The 13,742-nt window shown below is 42.3% G+C and overlaps 1 protein-coding gene across 2 annotated transcripts in view; it reads left to right on the top strand.

The window, feature by feature from the left end:
• Positions 1-13,742, top strand: part of PACRG (parkin coregulated) — a 582,537-nt gene that overhangs the window by 562,657 nt on the left and 6,138 nt on the right. The gene's annotated exons all lie outside the window — the stretch shown is intronic.

Raw genomic sequence — 13,742 nt, 5'->3', positions numbered from 1 at the left:
AGTAAGAATTAAAATTTAGGTTAAACCACATGAAATTGACATTTTTTAGCCAAAAAGAGTTGAATATTGGCAATGTGATCTGGTTCATTATAAAGCAGTGTTCGCTTTTATAATTGTTCTAGGCTATGTGCCTATTTTTAAAAATGTAAATGCATACAAAAGAAAAATGACACAGACAAAAATGTATTTAAAACCAAATAATTCACAGATTAGGAGGAGCTCCTGTCCTAAAGTGATTACAAGGGCAACCATAAGGAATGTCTGTGTTAATTGGGTTTGGCCGCACCGACCCTGAGTGCCCTTAGCAAGGAAGCAGACTGTAATGGAAACAGCCGAGCCTTCAGTTTTAGGTTGACCAGATATCAAACCCCACTTTGACAATTTGCTCGTCCATGGAGTGGGCAGATTTGGAATATTAATGAATGCACCACGAACTCCTTGAATTGATCGTATTAGGGAAGTGAAAGAAACTAACATTTTTTAGCATCCCATAAATGTCAAGCTTTCGGCTAGGTGCTGTCTATAAATTAGTTCATTTAATTGTAAGAACTACCTTGTAAGAAGCCCTGATACTGATATTATAATAATGAGTATAATTACAGCAAACTCTGCTGCAGGACTTACTAGTAGATAGCAGCTGCTTTGCATATATACCGTATTTAACCTTCACAGCCACAAGCTAACATAAATCCCTGGGAAGAGTATTGGAGAGTCTTTACCATCATCTTCAGCATCATGGCCAACCTCATAGAATTAAGGATTAAATGAAGGAGCACAAATAAAACTCCTAGCCTGATGCCTGACACCTTGCTTCCCAGAGGGCCAATTCAGGATCCTTGTCCCGTGCCCTGAGACCCTGAGTAGCCCTGGCCTTCTGCTAATCAGGAGGGCTTCCTTAGCAAACCCCAGGCAGTTCTAAACTCTATAACCCAGAGCAGCAGGAGGCTGTCTTCACATCGCAGCCCCTGGGGGGTGTTAGGAGACTCATGGAAACCCATTTTACTTTATTCAGGAAATATAGACCCCCAAAGTCTATTTCTTGCCAAAAGCTCTAATTTGCTATCTTACAGCAGTCAGGTTTTTGGGGTAGAATAGTAGAACTAATTAAAAAGCGAGTCCATTGAGTTCCTTCAAGCAGAAAACAATCATAACAGGACTTATAGGAATTTAGTATTCTGAGTAATTTTCTTCACCTTCAGGCTTTTTTTTTTTTTTTTTTTTTTTTGAGATGGAGTCTTGCTGTCTCCCAGGCTGGAGTGCAGTGGCACAATCTCGGCTCACTGCAAACTCTGCCTCCCGAGTTCAAGCAATTCTCTGCCTCAGCCTCCCGAGTACCTGGGATTACAGGCACCCGCCACCACGCCTGGCTAATTTTTGTATTTTTAGTAGAGACGGAGTTTCACCATCTTGGCCAGGCTGGTCTTGAACTTCTGACTGCACGATCCACTCTCCTCGGCCTCCCAAAGTGCTGGGATTACAGGCGTGAGCCACCGCACCCGGCCCACCATCAGACTTCTTACATGAGGAATGTTTGGGGGCCCAGTGATGTAGTTCTTTATGGGATTCGTAAAAGGTTTCCTGAAAGACACACTACTAGAATAATGACTGTAGCACGCAGTGATAGGGGCAGCCTAGCCGTTTATTTCACGCATTTTAATGTACTTTGGTCTTTCAGATACGGCAATAATTAAACCTGCCAGTAGCTTTTCGATATGAGAAAAACCACTTTAAATGAGTCACACTGATTTCTGTAAACAGCTTGCTTTTTCTTAATTTATAATGTCTCGTCTAACAGGCCATAACTACATAAAGGGACAGGAAAAAAGTAAAAGAAACACCCAGATAATTTCGAACTAAAGATCACATGTACTGAACTATCTATCCAAATCATTATTTTACCTTAACTTGAATAGCTGTGTCCATTATCGATCCGATTCTGTGATAGCTCCCTGCCTCTCCGAAATTCAAAATCTTTTTGTAATGTTTGTTTTTAACTTTCAAACCTGCTCTCAATGTAGTGTCTTTCTTCCTGCTACAAAGCTTTGTTTCCTTAATTAAATTGGAATAAGACTATGTAAAGACTTTGTCTCCCTATTATTCACTAAAGAGGGTGAACAAAATCACCAGACCTCAAAACAAAATTGACACCACGGTGCTCACTGGTGCTTAAAGAGGATGTCAGTACACCCACTGAAATACTTCTCCAGTGGAGGTCACGGTTCAGGTTGCTGGCATGGTTTTATAAGGAGGCTCGTGTTGCAGCTGTCTGCACTGCCCCTAGCCTGAAGATAAATAGCAGACTGCAGTTTCCACTGCTACTGGTCTTTTAACCTTCAATAAGAGGAAATGCTTCTGCCTTAGCCTCGTCTGCCTCCTTCAAGTTCATCTCCCAGGACCTAGTGAGCTATCTCTTATCTATCTGCTTCCCAGCCTTCAGCCTGGGCTTCCTAGATGTCAAGAGCATCCCAGCCCACTCTCATCTTCAGAGGCTCCCCATATATTAAAACATGTAGAAATGCCAACACAAGTTCAAATCAATTGCAATATATCATGAATGTTTACATTGAACAAATTAACACTTTTCACATACAAACCAAAATAACAATGACTTTATGTGTAGCCTCATTGATACTTAATCCAATTTAAGACACTTTGTAAACCTGAGGGCTGCACCCAGAAGTGTGAGTTCTTGCCTCTGATTAGCGACCCTTCACAGCCACCTGATGGGTGGGTGGGTGTGCAGTCATAAGGATGTAAAGCAAGCTTTTTAGAAACCAAATTCACTGAAAATGTGCCTCCTTCTGTATATGACCATCAATTCAGCTTCTCACAATGATTGACTGACCGTGCAATGTCCTCTGCATTGCTTAACATAATCCCTCCAATTCTTCAGTGCCCAGGGTGCTGCCCGGGGACACCTGGGCACCTTTAGAAGTGATAGTGACTCTTCAGCACGTCCCTTTGCTCTCTGAAATAGTGCTTATTGCATCAGTCAAAAAGAAATGAATGCTGGAGTGGCTTGTGCGTGCCAAAAAATCTAACTTCAGAGATCTGCTGGTCCGCTCCCTAGCTTCCCAGGGTGATAAGATGAGACCTTGTTTCTTTTATAACTGCTACCCAGTAGACAAATAGGCCAAAGATAAGAACAAATCACTCTCACAAAGGGAAAAAAAAAAAAATCCCACACAGCAAAACAATACATGGGAAAACGTTAACCCTCCTCAGTAATTAGAAAAATGCTAACTAATGCAACCTTAGAGTAGAATTTTATAGACACTGGATTAGCAAACACAATTTTAATTCTAACACCCAATGCTGTGATAAAGCAGGTATCCGCACGTGTTGCTGGAACAGCATAGACTGACCTGACCTTTCTGAACAATCAATGTGGCAGCCTATACCAGTAAGCACAAAATGTTCATATTCCTTGAAGCAGTAACCTCACTTCTGAGAATTCCTTCAAGGAAATAATACTACTGAGGAAAAAGACTTTACGCTCAAAGATGTTGATTACATCACTAACAAAAATTGCGCAAATCTGGAGGTAGACTTCATGTCTCTAACCAGAGAAGAAGAGCTGAGTAACTTGTATTCCTTCCAATCCATAGCTACTAAACAGCCATTACAAATGATAACCAAGTATAGTAGATATCAATGTTGAAGACCCCGGATGTCATAACTCGGTGAAATCATCCTCTCCGGTAACAACGCATTCCAGCCTCAAGGTCTTTGCCTTTGCTGTTCTGCACTGCACGTCCTTCCCAGGCTTGTTTCTTTCTCCCAAGCCGACTTCTCCACACTAAGATGTCAGCTTAAATTTAATTTTCCCAGGGAGATCTTCTGGATCACCCTGCCTGTAGTGGCCTCCCGAGTCTGTCCCTACCACATCACCTTCCTGCCGTTCCTTGCTAGGACTTCTCACTCTGAAATATTCTTATTTAATGGTTGGTTACCTGGCATATTACCGGACTCCTCTGCCAGAATGTGAGCCACCTAGTCTACATTCCCACTCTAGTCCAATAATCTGTCCTCAGCTGCTGAAGCTCTAGAACACAGCTGGTCTTCTTGAAATCACAGAATTTGGATGATGACATCTGAGTTCAAATTAAAACCTGGTTCCTGAGTCCCAGCTTGGATTTATTACCTTGTTCTTTTATCCTCCAACTGGGAAGCCAGTTTACAGACAAACACTGATCTGAGCACCAGGCAGTCCATGTGGCCAAATGAAGACAGCTGTATTTCCCCAAGACGAATGCTCCAGCTGTTGCTCTGGGGGCCCTTCCCATCACCCAAGCCCCATAGACATGTCAGGAACCATCAGCCTGACCTGCCCACCCTGCCCTGCAGCCAGAGCCTACCTGTGATGAGGAGAGTGGATGATGAAGTTGGCGTCCTCAAGGCCAGGAGGGTTGCCTTTCCATCAGCATTTCCTCTGCCAGACTACCTTGACTCCCCAAATTCCCACCACTGGAGCTGCTCCTTTGACCCAAAGGTGTCTATAAAAACTAAACATAGGCCAGGCGTGGTGCTTATGCCTGTAATCCCAGCACTTTGGGAAGCTGAGGCAGGCGGACCATGAGATCAAGAGTTCGAGACCAGCCTCACCAACATAGTGAAACCCCGTCTCTACTAAAAATACAAAAATTAGCCGGGCATGGTGGCGCGTGCCTGTAGTCCCAGCTACTTGGGAGGCTGAGCCAGGAGAATCACTTGAACCAGGGAGGCAGAGGTTGCAGTGAGCCAAGATCACAGCACTACACTCCAGCCTGGGCAACAAAGGGAGACTCCGTCTCAAAAAAAAAAACAAAAACAAAGAAAACAAAACAAAAAAAACATATAGCCTAGAGTGAGGACCCACCATCACATGGCAAGTCTTTAAGTCCAGGGTCTTGCTGATAGAAACACATAGGGGCACAAGGCTCCCAATACAGATATTGCCAAGAAGCTGGAACTAAGTGGAATGGCCTATCCGGGGGCCTTGGGCAGGTGAAAGACAACAGAACTCTGGGAGGCGACACTGGGGTGAAGCCAGAAAATCAGTTGAGCCTTTTGTCCAGGTCTCCATCAGCCTCTGGAGGTTTACATTGTCCAGACCTAAGGTGGCAGGCGCCAGACTTAGTGGAAGCTTGGTGAGTGAGCCTGCTTGCCAGAACATTTGCCTCAGTTTACTCAGGGCTCTGAGTCTACTCCGCAGATGACATTGAATTTGGGAGCCTGGTCTGGGGCTGGAGCTATGACGTCTTCTCCATCCCATTGGGCCTAGGACCATGGCGCTGAAGAGTCTGGAAGAGGACGGAGGATTTCTTTGGGCTCAGAGGCCGACGTAGAAACCTGTGCAGAGAAGGTGGAGGTAGATGCAGGGATTTTCGCCTCTGTAGAGAAGCAGAAGGGAATCTCCTTGACGCCTCCACCCTCGCTCTCTTCCCGCAGGGAAAGACGTGAGCCAGGGTGCTGCCGACGCTTCTTACCATCTCCTGCTTAACCGGGTTCTCTCCTCATGGACAGTAATGGGCAAGGAGATACTCTCTCTCTCCCTCAATTCAGCTACTTGGGTGACATAAATTGGAATTAGAACACATGTACTAAGTGCCTTCAGATATCCTGCCTCAAAAACACAAAATCAGGAAACAGGAATATAAATTATTTTGCAAATATTAAATCCCATAGTGATACTACAAAAGAATGACCTTTTTGTGGCTTGAAGCACAAGTATCAGGTGTGCATTTGAAAATAAAATCTGCTTCCTCCCGTGAGTTTAGTCAGGCCACATCTGCTGCTTCCCGTGAGTTTAGTAGGGCCACATCTGCTGCTTCCTGTTGGCTTATCAGGGCTGCATCTCTCACAGTCAGCCAGCAGTCTAGGGAATGGGCCAGTCATGAGCTGTGTCCTAAAATTGGAAAAATCAGGACTTTGTGGAGACAAAAAGGAAGTAACAGAGCTATGGCCACGTCTGGATGCCACTTGCAGAAGAAGAGTCAGTCTTTTCCCCATTCAGTTAAGCACCAACATATTGAACTATATCTGAAGGAAAACGGAAGGATTAAGTATAAGCTTAAGCTATACATTCTTTGCTCATAAAGTCCTACAACCAAGTATCTTAATCAGAGATGTAAGCAGGGTCCAAGGTACCAGTCTAGACTGAAAAAACTCATAAAGGGACATCCCAAAGATGAGGGCTCCAAGTTCAAGGTGAGTCCAGATAACAAGTCCTGCTCTCCCTCACGGCCTGAGGATGAAGCAGCTGCTCTTTAAAAGTGTTGTTCCTTTGTGAGGTTGTAGAGTAAACCCATTTTATTAAACAATAAAGCAAAGAACAGTCCATGGCGTTCTGTGGGGTTATACTTCCTGTCCTCTCCCAGAGGAGAGTTAAATGATGGCCAGTCTACTCCTACCTGGGAGCTACAGTATAGACAAAATAGCAGGTGCAGTAATAATGGTTGTCAAAATTTATCAACAGCACATTAAATTAATATAAATGTAATGCATATTCTCTTATTTTTGTCCTGGAACCTATCCTTACGGATGGATATCATTTCCCCTGTTTCAGTAGAGCTGTGATGCATGGCCATTTGTGTTCAACAAGAACACGCCTCCGCCCCTCGGGGGTCCTGTTGTTTTATATCCATGCTGCCTTTGTCCAGACGAATCTTAATGTCCTGATTCAGGGCAAAGCAATCGGGTACACGCAAGTGAGGAATTTTAAGAGATAAAAATGTAACTCGGACAAATAAACATTCTTTATTCAAAAGTATCAAACGTCAGCATATTTCACCTATCAACATTTCCAACAAGCTTCAGTGTCCATTGTGCAAACCCATTTTTGCTGCTGTGGCAAATTAAATGGCCACATTTAAAATTCCCCTCCACAGTTTAGATACTGTTCTGTCTCTCTCTTTCTCTCTCTCTCTCTCTTTCTCTCTCTCTCTCTCTCTCTCTCTTTGTATGGTATGGCGAAAACTTTGATTGGGCTTTAAAGCCTTAAACATTTGTAAAAATATCAGGCAAGCTCGAGTATTTTCAGACTGTGCCCTGAATTAATACACTTGGGGCAAAGTGGATGTCTCTTGCCACATTTAACTCACCAGTGTAGAAGCTGATAAAGGCTGATAGTCAGAACTTGGAAAGCTCTTTCTAGGTTATTTTTAACTAAGACAGTTGTAAAAGGCTTGATGGATTTAACTCCGTCACTTTCAGAGCAGTTAACTGAGTTCAGCCATCAGACTGCTTTGATTTGTTCATTAAATGTATTATGTTTGCATTACTTGAGTTCATTTGAAGAGATAGTCCCACTCTGTAAAATATCCAGCTAAGGGTTTGGAAATCTATTCAAATTTTGCATCCATTAATTCATCTTAGAATTTTCAAAGAGTAGGTACTTCAGGCAAGCTGAGATATATCCCAAATATTCAGGGAAACATCCAATCTACAGAAATGGTGTAACGTGTTTTTTCATCGTAAGCACGATTGGCGAGTTTATCCATTTAATTATTTTTCTCAATAGAACAAGCAACACGTCAAGGCCATGAGAATCTTTTACTCTGTAGCTCTGTGCCCTGCTGTGCAGCCCAGTCACCTACAATGATTCAGTCTTATCTTGTCATGATGGTGAGCACTGGGATGGATATGCAAAGGCTCCTAAGTTCCGAGTTTATCATTTTAGAAATGCATTTCTCCATAGTTTAATGTATTTGCTGATGACATTTATTAGAAATCTGAGATGAGCCGGATGAGGGGGCCAAGTCGGTAATCCCAGCACTTTGGGAGGCCAGGGCAGGTGGATGACTTAAGTCCAGACGTTTGAGATCAGCCTGGGCAACATGGCAAAACCCCATCTCTACAAAAAATTAAAAAATTAACTGGGCGTGGTAGCGCGTGGTCCTAGCTACTTGGGAGGCTGAGGCAGGAGAATTGTTGGAGCCCGGGATGCCGAGGTCGCAGTGAGCTGAGATCATGCCACTGCACTCCAGCCTGGGCGACAGAGTGAGACCCTGTCTCACAAAAAAGAAGAAAAGACATCTGAGATGAATTTTTATTTTTGTGCCTCAATTACAGAAAAAAAAAAAATCAGAGCTGAAAACGGGTTGTATCTGGTATCATTAACGTTATCTGGAAATGGAAAAGTCTGATAGCAGCTGCCAGTCTGGCTCATTTTTAAAAGTTTTCAGCACCAGTCTAGAGGTAGTTACAATTATTTCCAGTAGGTTTTATCACTCCTGAGGGCTGCCATCAGCAGTTCTTTTCCAATCAAAATCATCTATTTTGCTGTTTCGCGAGCTGGTTGAAAATTACCATGTAGCTATGAAAGAAACCATATAAAACAAAATTAGATATTAAATGAAAGCACTATAAAAATCCAACATGTTCTTCTTTTTGGAGCAAAAACTGCTAAAAAGTAAATGGGGCCAGGCGCAGTGGCTCATGCCTGTAATATCAGCACTTTCGGAAGCTGAGATGGGTGGATCACCTGAGGTCAGGTGTTGGAGACCAGCTTGGCTAACATGGTGAAACCCCATCTCTACTGAAAAAAAAAAAATACAAAAATACAAAAATTAGCTGGGCATGGTGGCAGGCCCCTGTAATCTCAACTACTCGGGAGGCTGAGGCAGAAGAATCACTTTTACAGGGGAGGCGGAGGTTGCAGTGAGCTGAGATCAAGCCATCATACTCCAGCCTGGGTGACAGAGCAAGACTCCATTCCAAAAAAAAAAGTAAATGGGATAATCTCATTTTTCACTTTGAAAAAAAAAGTTTTTTTCTTCTCAAATTGAAAGATGATCCAGGTAAACCCCACTTTAAGTTGAGGAGTGCACTGCAAAGCAGATAGATGATGCTCCCTAACTGTACAGACCCTCTACATATTGAAGCTCACTTGATCAGACATTTCCAAATTCATGTAAGTGCTACTTCCACGGATAACAACTCACAAATATGGAAACAGTAAACAAAGAATTGGAATTAGGCAAATGGTGGCCACTACACCTACCATGCAGTTTATTTAGAACTGAGTTTGCTTGTATCAGCATCTGGACCTAGTAAACCCACAAAGTAGCCATTTACTTATACTTCCATTCATTCATTTTACAAGTGCCCAGTTTGAATTTGATGCCCACGATGAGGTTTATAACATAACTACCATGATCTTTTCCCCCAATGAGGTGGTAGAATGCAAAAGGGCGAAGTAAACAGGAAACATCTATTAAGTGTTTTAGAGTCACCTGAAAATAAGCAGGGAGGGGACTACAGGCTAGTGCTCCAGGAATTCAAAAGAAAGAAAGATGATGTGGAGTCGAAATCACAGAGGAAGTAACCCTAGCCCTGAACAAAGGTAAGATTGAACTTACCAGGAGGAAGAGGGGAGAATATTCCCATGGGGAATTTTAGACATGAATGAAAATTTCACGCAGTGGGGTCAGTAAGAAATCCAGCCTGAGTGGAGCAGGAGGTCCCATTGTGGAGGAGAAAGCAGGTGACTGGCTTCATTAGGGAGATGAGATCACACAGGGGCCAGACGACTGGGGATTTGAATCTGGTCCATTATAGAACATGGAGACACTGGTTATTAACCAGAAAAGAAAATGACGAGATAAATTGTTCTGCAGGGTGAATTAGGAATAGTAGGCTTTGAAGATGGAAAGATAAACAGCCTATTAACTATGATCCAGGAGGAACTGGAGTGGGAGGCCTGGCCCCGCCATGTCCCACACAGCAGCAAATGCACAAAGAAGGAAGGGCCGAAGGCAGCCTTTCACCTTCCGAGCCCACACTCGGTGCCTGCACGCCTCACAGGAGCCTTACGCACTTACCAGGGGGCCATCTGAGAGCCTCCACACCACATTCGATTCCGGCAAGGACTGTTGGAGAACCGCAAGAAACCCTTCCCTGAAGGAAAACCAGAGACTCTCCTACTCTTCGCAGAGAATGGGAACCTTCAACTTTGATTCCTAAACTTTCCCAACATAAGTGACTTCAATGTGGCTTTTTGGTTTGTTTCCTAAGACCATTCAGACACTTGGAATGTTCCTCCTTTTTACCTTCTCACCCTATTCCTGAGATCCCACAGTTATAGGTTCTCCTAGTGCCTCTGGTCCAATACCAGGCATCCGTCCACTAAGTAGCAATGATGTCCCTGGGCAGTCACGCTCAGCCTGCTCATCTACCTTGTATACATTAAAGCCTTATAATTTCTTTATCTAGAAGACTATGTAACTAATATCTACCAGACTAAAAATAAATCATAATGGATGCCCATAAAGATGGGGGGGATGAAATGAGAAATTGATCCTAGACCTTCCCCATACTGATCATGTATTTATGGCACCGAAAGAAAAGTCCTTGAAATCCATCGGCCTTGATTTTTGTCATCCTGCCTGTATCTCTGTGAATGCTATTGTTTTAAGGATCTGTAATGAAGTAAAGATAGTGTAATAATCTATATCATAAAAAATGATATATTTTTTATCATAGCAATTGACTATCCTAGGAAACATTACCCGGTTGGTTGCAGCAGCTACAGTATCTCCCCGTCACTGACTCACCTGGAACCTCTCTGCGGATGATACGGGGCTAAAGTTCTTCTGTAGGTAGCAAATGTTCTGCTACCTTCTGCTCTCGCTGTGATGACATGTGATGCTCAGACCTCTCTTTCTGAACCTTCCCGCCATCATGCAAGATGCACTTCAGCAGATTCTTACTTCGATTTCTCTTTTTCGGGATCCCAGTATCACTTACTGCTTACATCATTTCACTAAGTTTTCTCACCTCTCAAAACCTCAGTTTTCTCCCCTGTGAAGGGGAATAATAATAGTATTTAGCTCATAGGGCTATTGTTACTTTTAAATGACCTAATCTGTGTAAATGACATTATATTGTTGTTATTATTACTCCACCATGAGATAAGACAGCGAGAAATAGATTTAACACAGACAGCTGGACTTAACCCTCTGCTCCTTTTTTGAAACACTCTGTTCACTGAATCATGTTGGCCAATAAGAAAAGAGATGAGCTTTTACTTTGCAAGCTTGAATTCAGCTTAATTCAATGATGACTGAATCCATCGTTATAATTATCCAGTAGAGGGATAAATGGATGAACTCACCTATTTTTCTTAGTATAACTTTCAGATCAAAACAGTCATTAATCAGAGAAGACCCTAGCTTGCTTTTTTGTAGTCTTGACCAAATCATTGTCAATTGGTATGTAAAAAAGAAATTAACCCATATAATTGGTCTTTAAAATCTATATAGACTTAATGAAATAGCAGAATGTAATAGCATTTGGTGTAGGGGGTCAACAAATAATAAGTTTTGCACAGTGCACTCTTTCTTAACTAGAATTAATTATATAAACATTTGGTCTTTTCAGGTTTTCTTAGAACTTGACTTGACACCTGATTTTGATGCTTATGAGGTTTCTGACTTACTTTGAAGAATTACATAGTTGCTTTGTGATCATCTTTTCAGTTGAAATACAGGCATCCTTTGAATAACTGTCATTTCTAAATGCTTATTCCAAAGTTATGTTGTGATATTATAAAAAGTAATGTTAGGTGAATAGAAACCACAGAGTATCCAAAGTTCAGTCTTTATTCAGAGGCAGTAACTGAGATTCAGAGAAGTTAAATAACCTGCCCATAGTTAAATAGCTAGTGAATTATTGAATATTGTAGCTACTAAGTTATTGAAAATTTTATCTCAGGCTGTTTGCCTTGAAGTCCAGTATTCTCTTCACTATATCAGTATGACCCCATTGTTATTGTTGTACATTTCATAGATAAATGAATCTACTTTGCAGTTGGATAACGACAACTGTTTAGAAATTGTCATTGTCTATCTAAGGGAAATTTAGATAGTGAATTGACTGTTAGGCCAAGATTCATGGTATCTCCAAGTGACCAACGACCCCATTCAGAAGATGAAAACGTTTCCTCGAGCTTTTGGAAATACGATGGCTTAGTAGCTCAGTGCTTTAGTGACCCAGCCTTCGGTGTCAAGAAGAGAGAAAGAGAACGAGACATCCAGCTGGGAATCGAGAGCTTACTTCAAAGCTTTTATCTTCAGAGGAAAGAAATCTTGTGAATTTCATTAATGTCAATAAGATCTGAGAAGATTTGAAGTGGGTGAGCCCTTGGGCATCTCCAGCATGCCAGATGCTGTGGTTATCGTGAGTTTTGGTTGAAAAACCATTGCAACTTCGATTCACACACCCATGAACCATGACTTTGGAAATACCCATCGTGAGGTCATACTTCAGGGAATGTGGGGAACCTTCAGTTTCCGAGAGAACATGAAGTCAGCCAAGGAAGCAGTGGCTAAGCGTGGCCCAGACACAGAAACACCCAGAATTCCAAATGGGGCAACGCACATTATGGTTAAGGGGGAGAAAAGTTGAGTCCCCTCAAAGTAACATAGCAAAGCTTTAAAAATAGAGTCAAAGAAGCATTTCTTCAGGATTCTAAAAGCAGATAACCTCACAGCTTCTCCCCAAAAGGCTCTTCTCTTACTCATTGTTAAAAAGAAAAAAAAAAAAAAAAAAAGAATTCGATCCTAGGTTCCTAGGTTTTCCCCCTCCTGTCTCTTTTCTTTCTTACTCTTTCTCCTCCAGAAACGACCAGGTTGGAATTCATAGCTATTTCCCTATAATTATCCAAACTTTACAGGAGAAAACTCCTATTCTAAAACAGCTAAAGCTATTTCTATATAGTAAATTCAGTCCACGCTAACCCAAACAAACACATTTCTGGCAAAACAAATCGTGACAATTTAATCTAGGTATTTAAACTGTAAATATCTTAAAAGATAAAATATACCTGTAGCCTTCCTTTTCCCCTTTCTTAATTCATATTTAAAAAACTCAAAAGCAACCATTTCTAAATTCACAAAGGGAAAATGTGGCTGGGCGTGGTGGCTCACGCCTGTAATCCCAGCACTTTGGGAGGCCAAGGCGGGTGGATCACTTGAGTCCAGGAGTTCGAGACCAGCGTGATCAACATGGCAAAACTCTGTCTCTACTAAAAATACAAAAATTAGCTGCGCATTGTGGTGCACACCTGTAATCCCAGCTACTCGGGAGGCTGAGGCAGGAGAATCGCTTGAACCTGGGAGGCGGAGGCTGCAGTGAGCCAAGGTTGCACCACTACACTCTAGCTTGGACCACAGAGTGAGACTCTGTATCAAAAACAAAACAAAAAAAAAACAAAACAAAAAAACAAAAAAAAATACAAAGTGGGCGGGGGAAATATATGCAGAATAATCCAACAGAGAATCTGTGAAGACTTAGCGTCATCAAGAAACATGATAATAATATATGTAGTGGGTTCCACCTGCACATACCTGCCAAGGCCTGAGCCAGGCCCCCAGGGCTCGCTTTCTCGCTCACCACAGCGGAAGACATCACTACAACCCAATCAGAAAAAAGCCAGCTTTAGCTGTGCCTGATGACGTCAAAGGTGACAAGTCTTAACAGGTGAAAATCCTTTTACTTGGGCATTAAAGCTCTTGAAATTTTTTAGTTCAGCATCTGAGAATCAAAAATATGCCTTTTCTGGTCCAGAAAGAAACTTGATTTCTTCTGTCAGCATTTTTTGTTGTTGTTGTTTAATTCCACTCAGTGTTGTTTCAACGAGATTACCTGGCCCCATTGGGGAACACAGCGCAAGGCGATATCTGCAGTTGGCTTGATTCCGACGAAAGCTGGGTACGGAAAGAGCTTTGATCTGGCCTGGGTTCACTCAAGTGCAAAGTGGC

This window comes from Theropithecus gelada, chromosome 4 (genome assembly GCF_003255815.1).
Source record: "Theropithecus gelada isolate Dixy chromosome 4, Tgel_1.0, whole genome shotgun sequence".
Lineage (NCBI taxonomy): Eukaryota > Metazoa > Chordata > Mammalia > Primates > Cercopithecidae > Theropithecus > Theropithecus gelada.
Note: the sequence above shows the minus strand (reverse complement) of the source record. Positions and strands in the feature narration are given on the sequence as shown.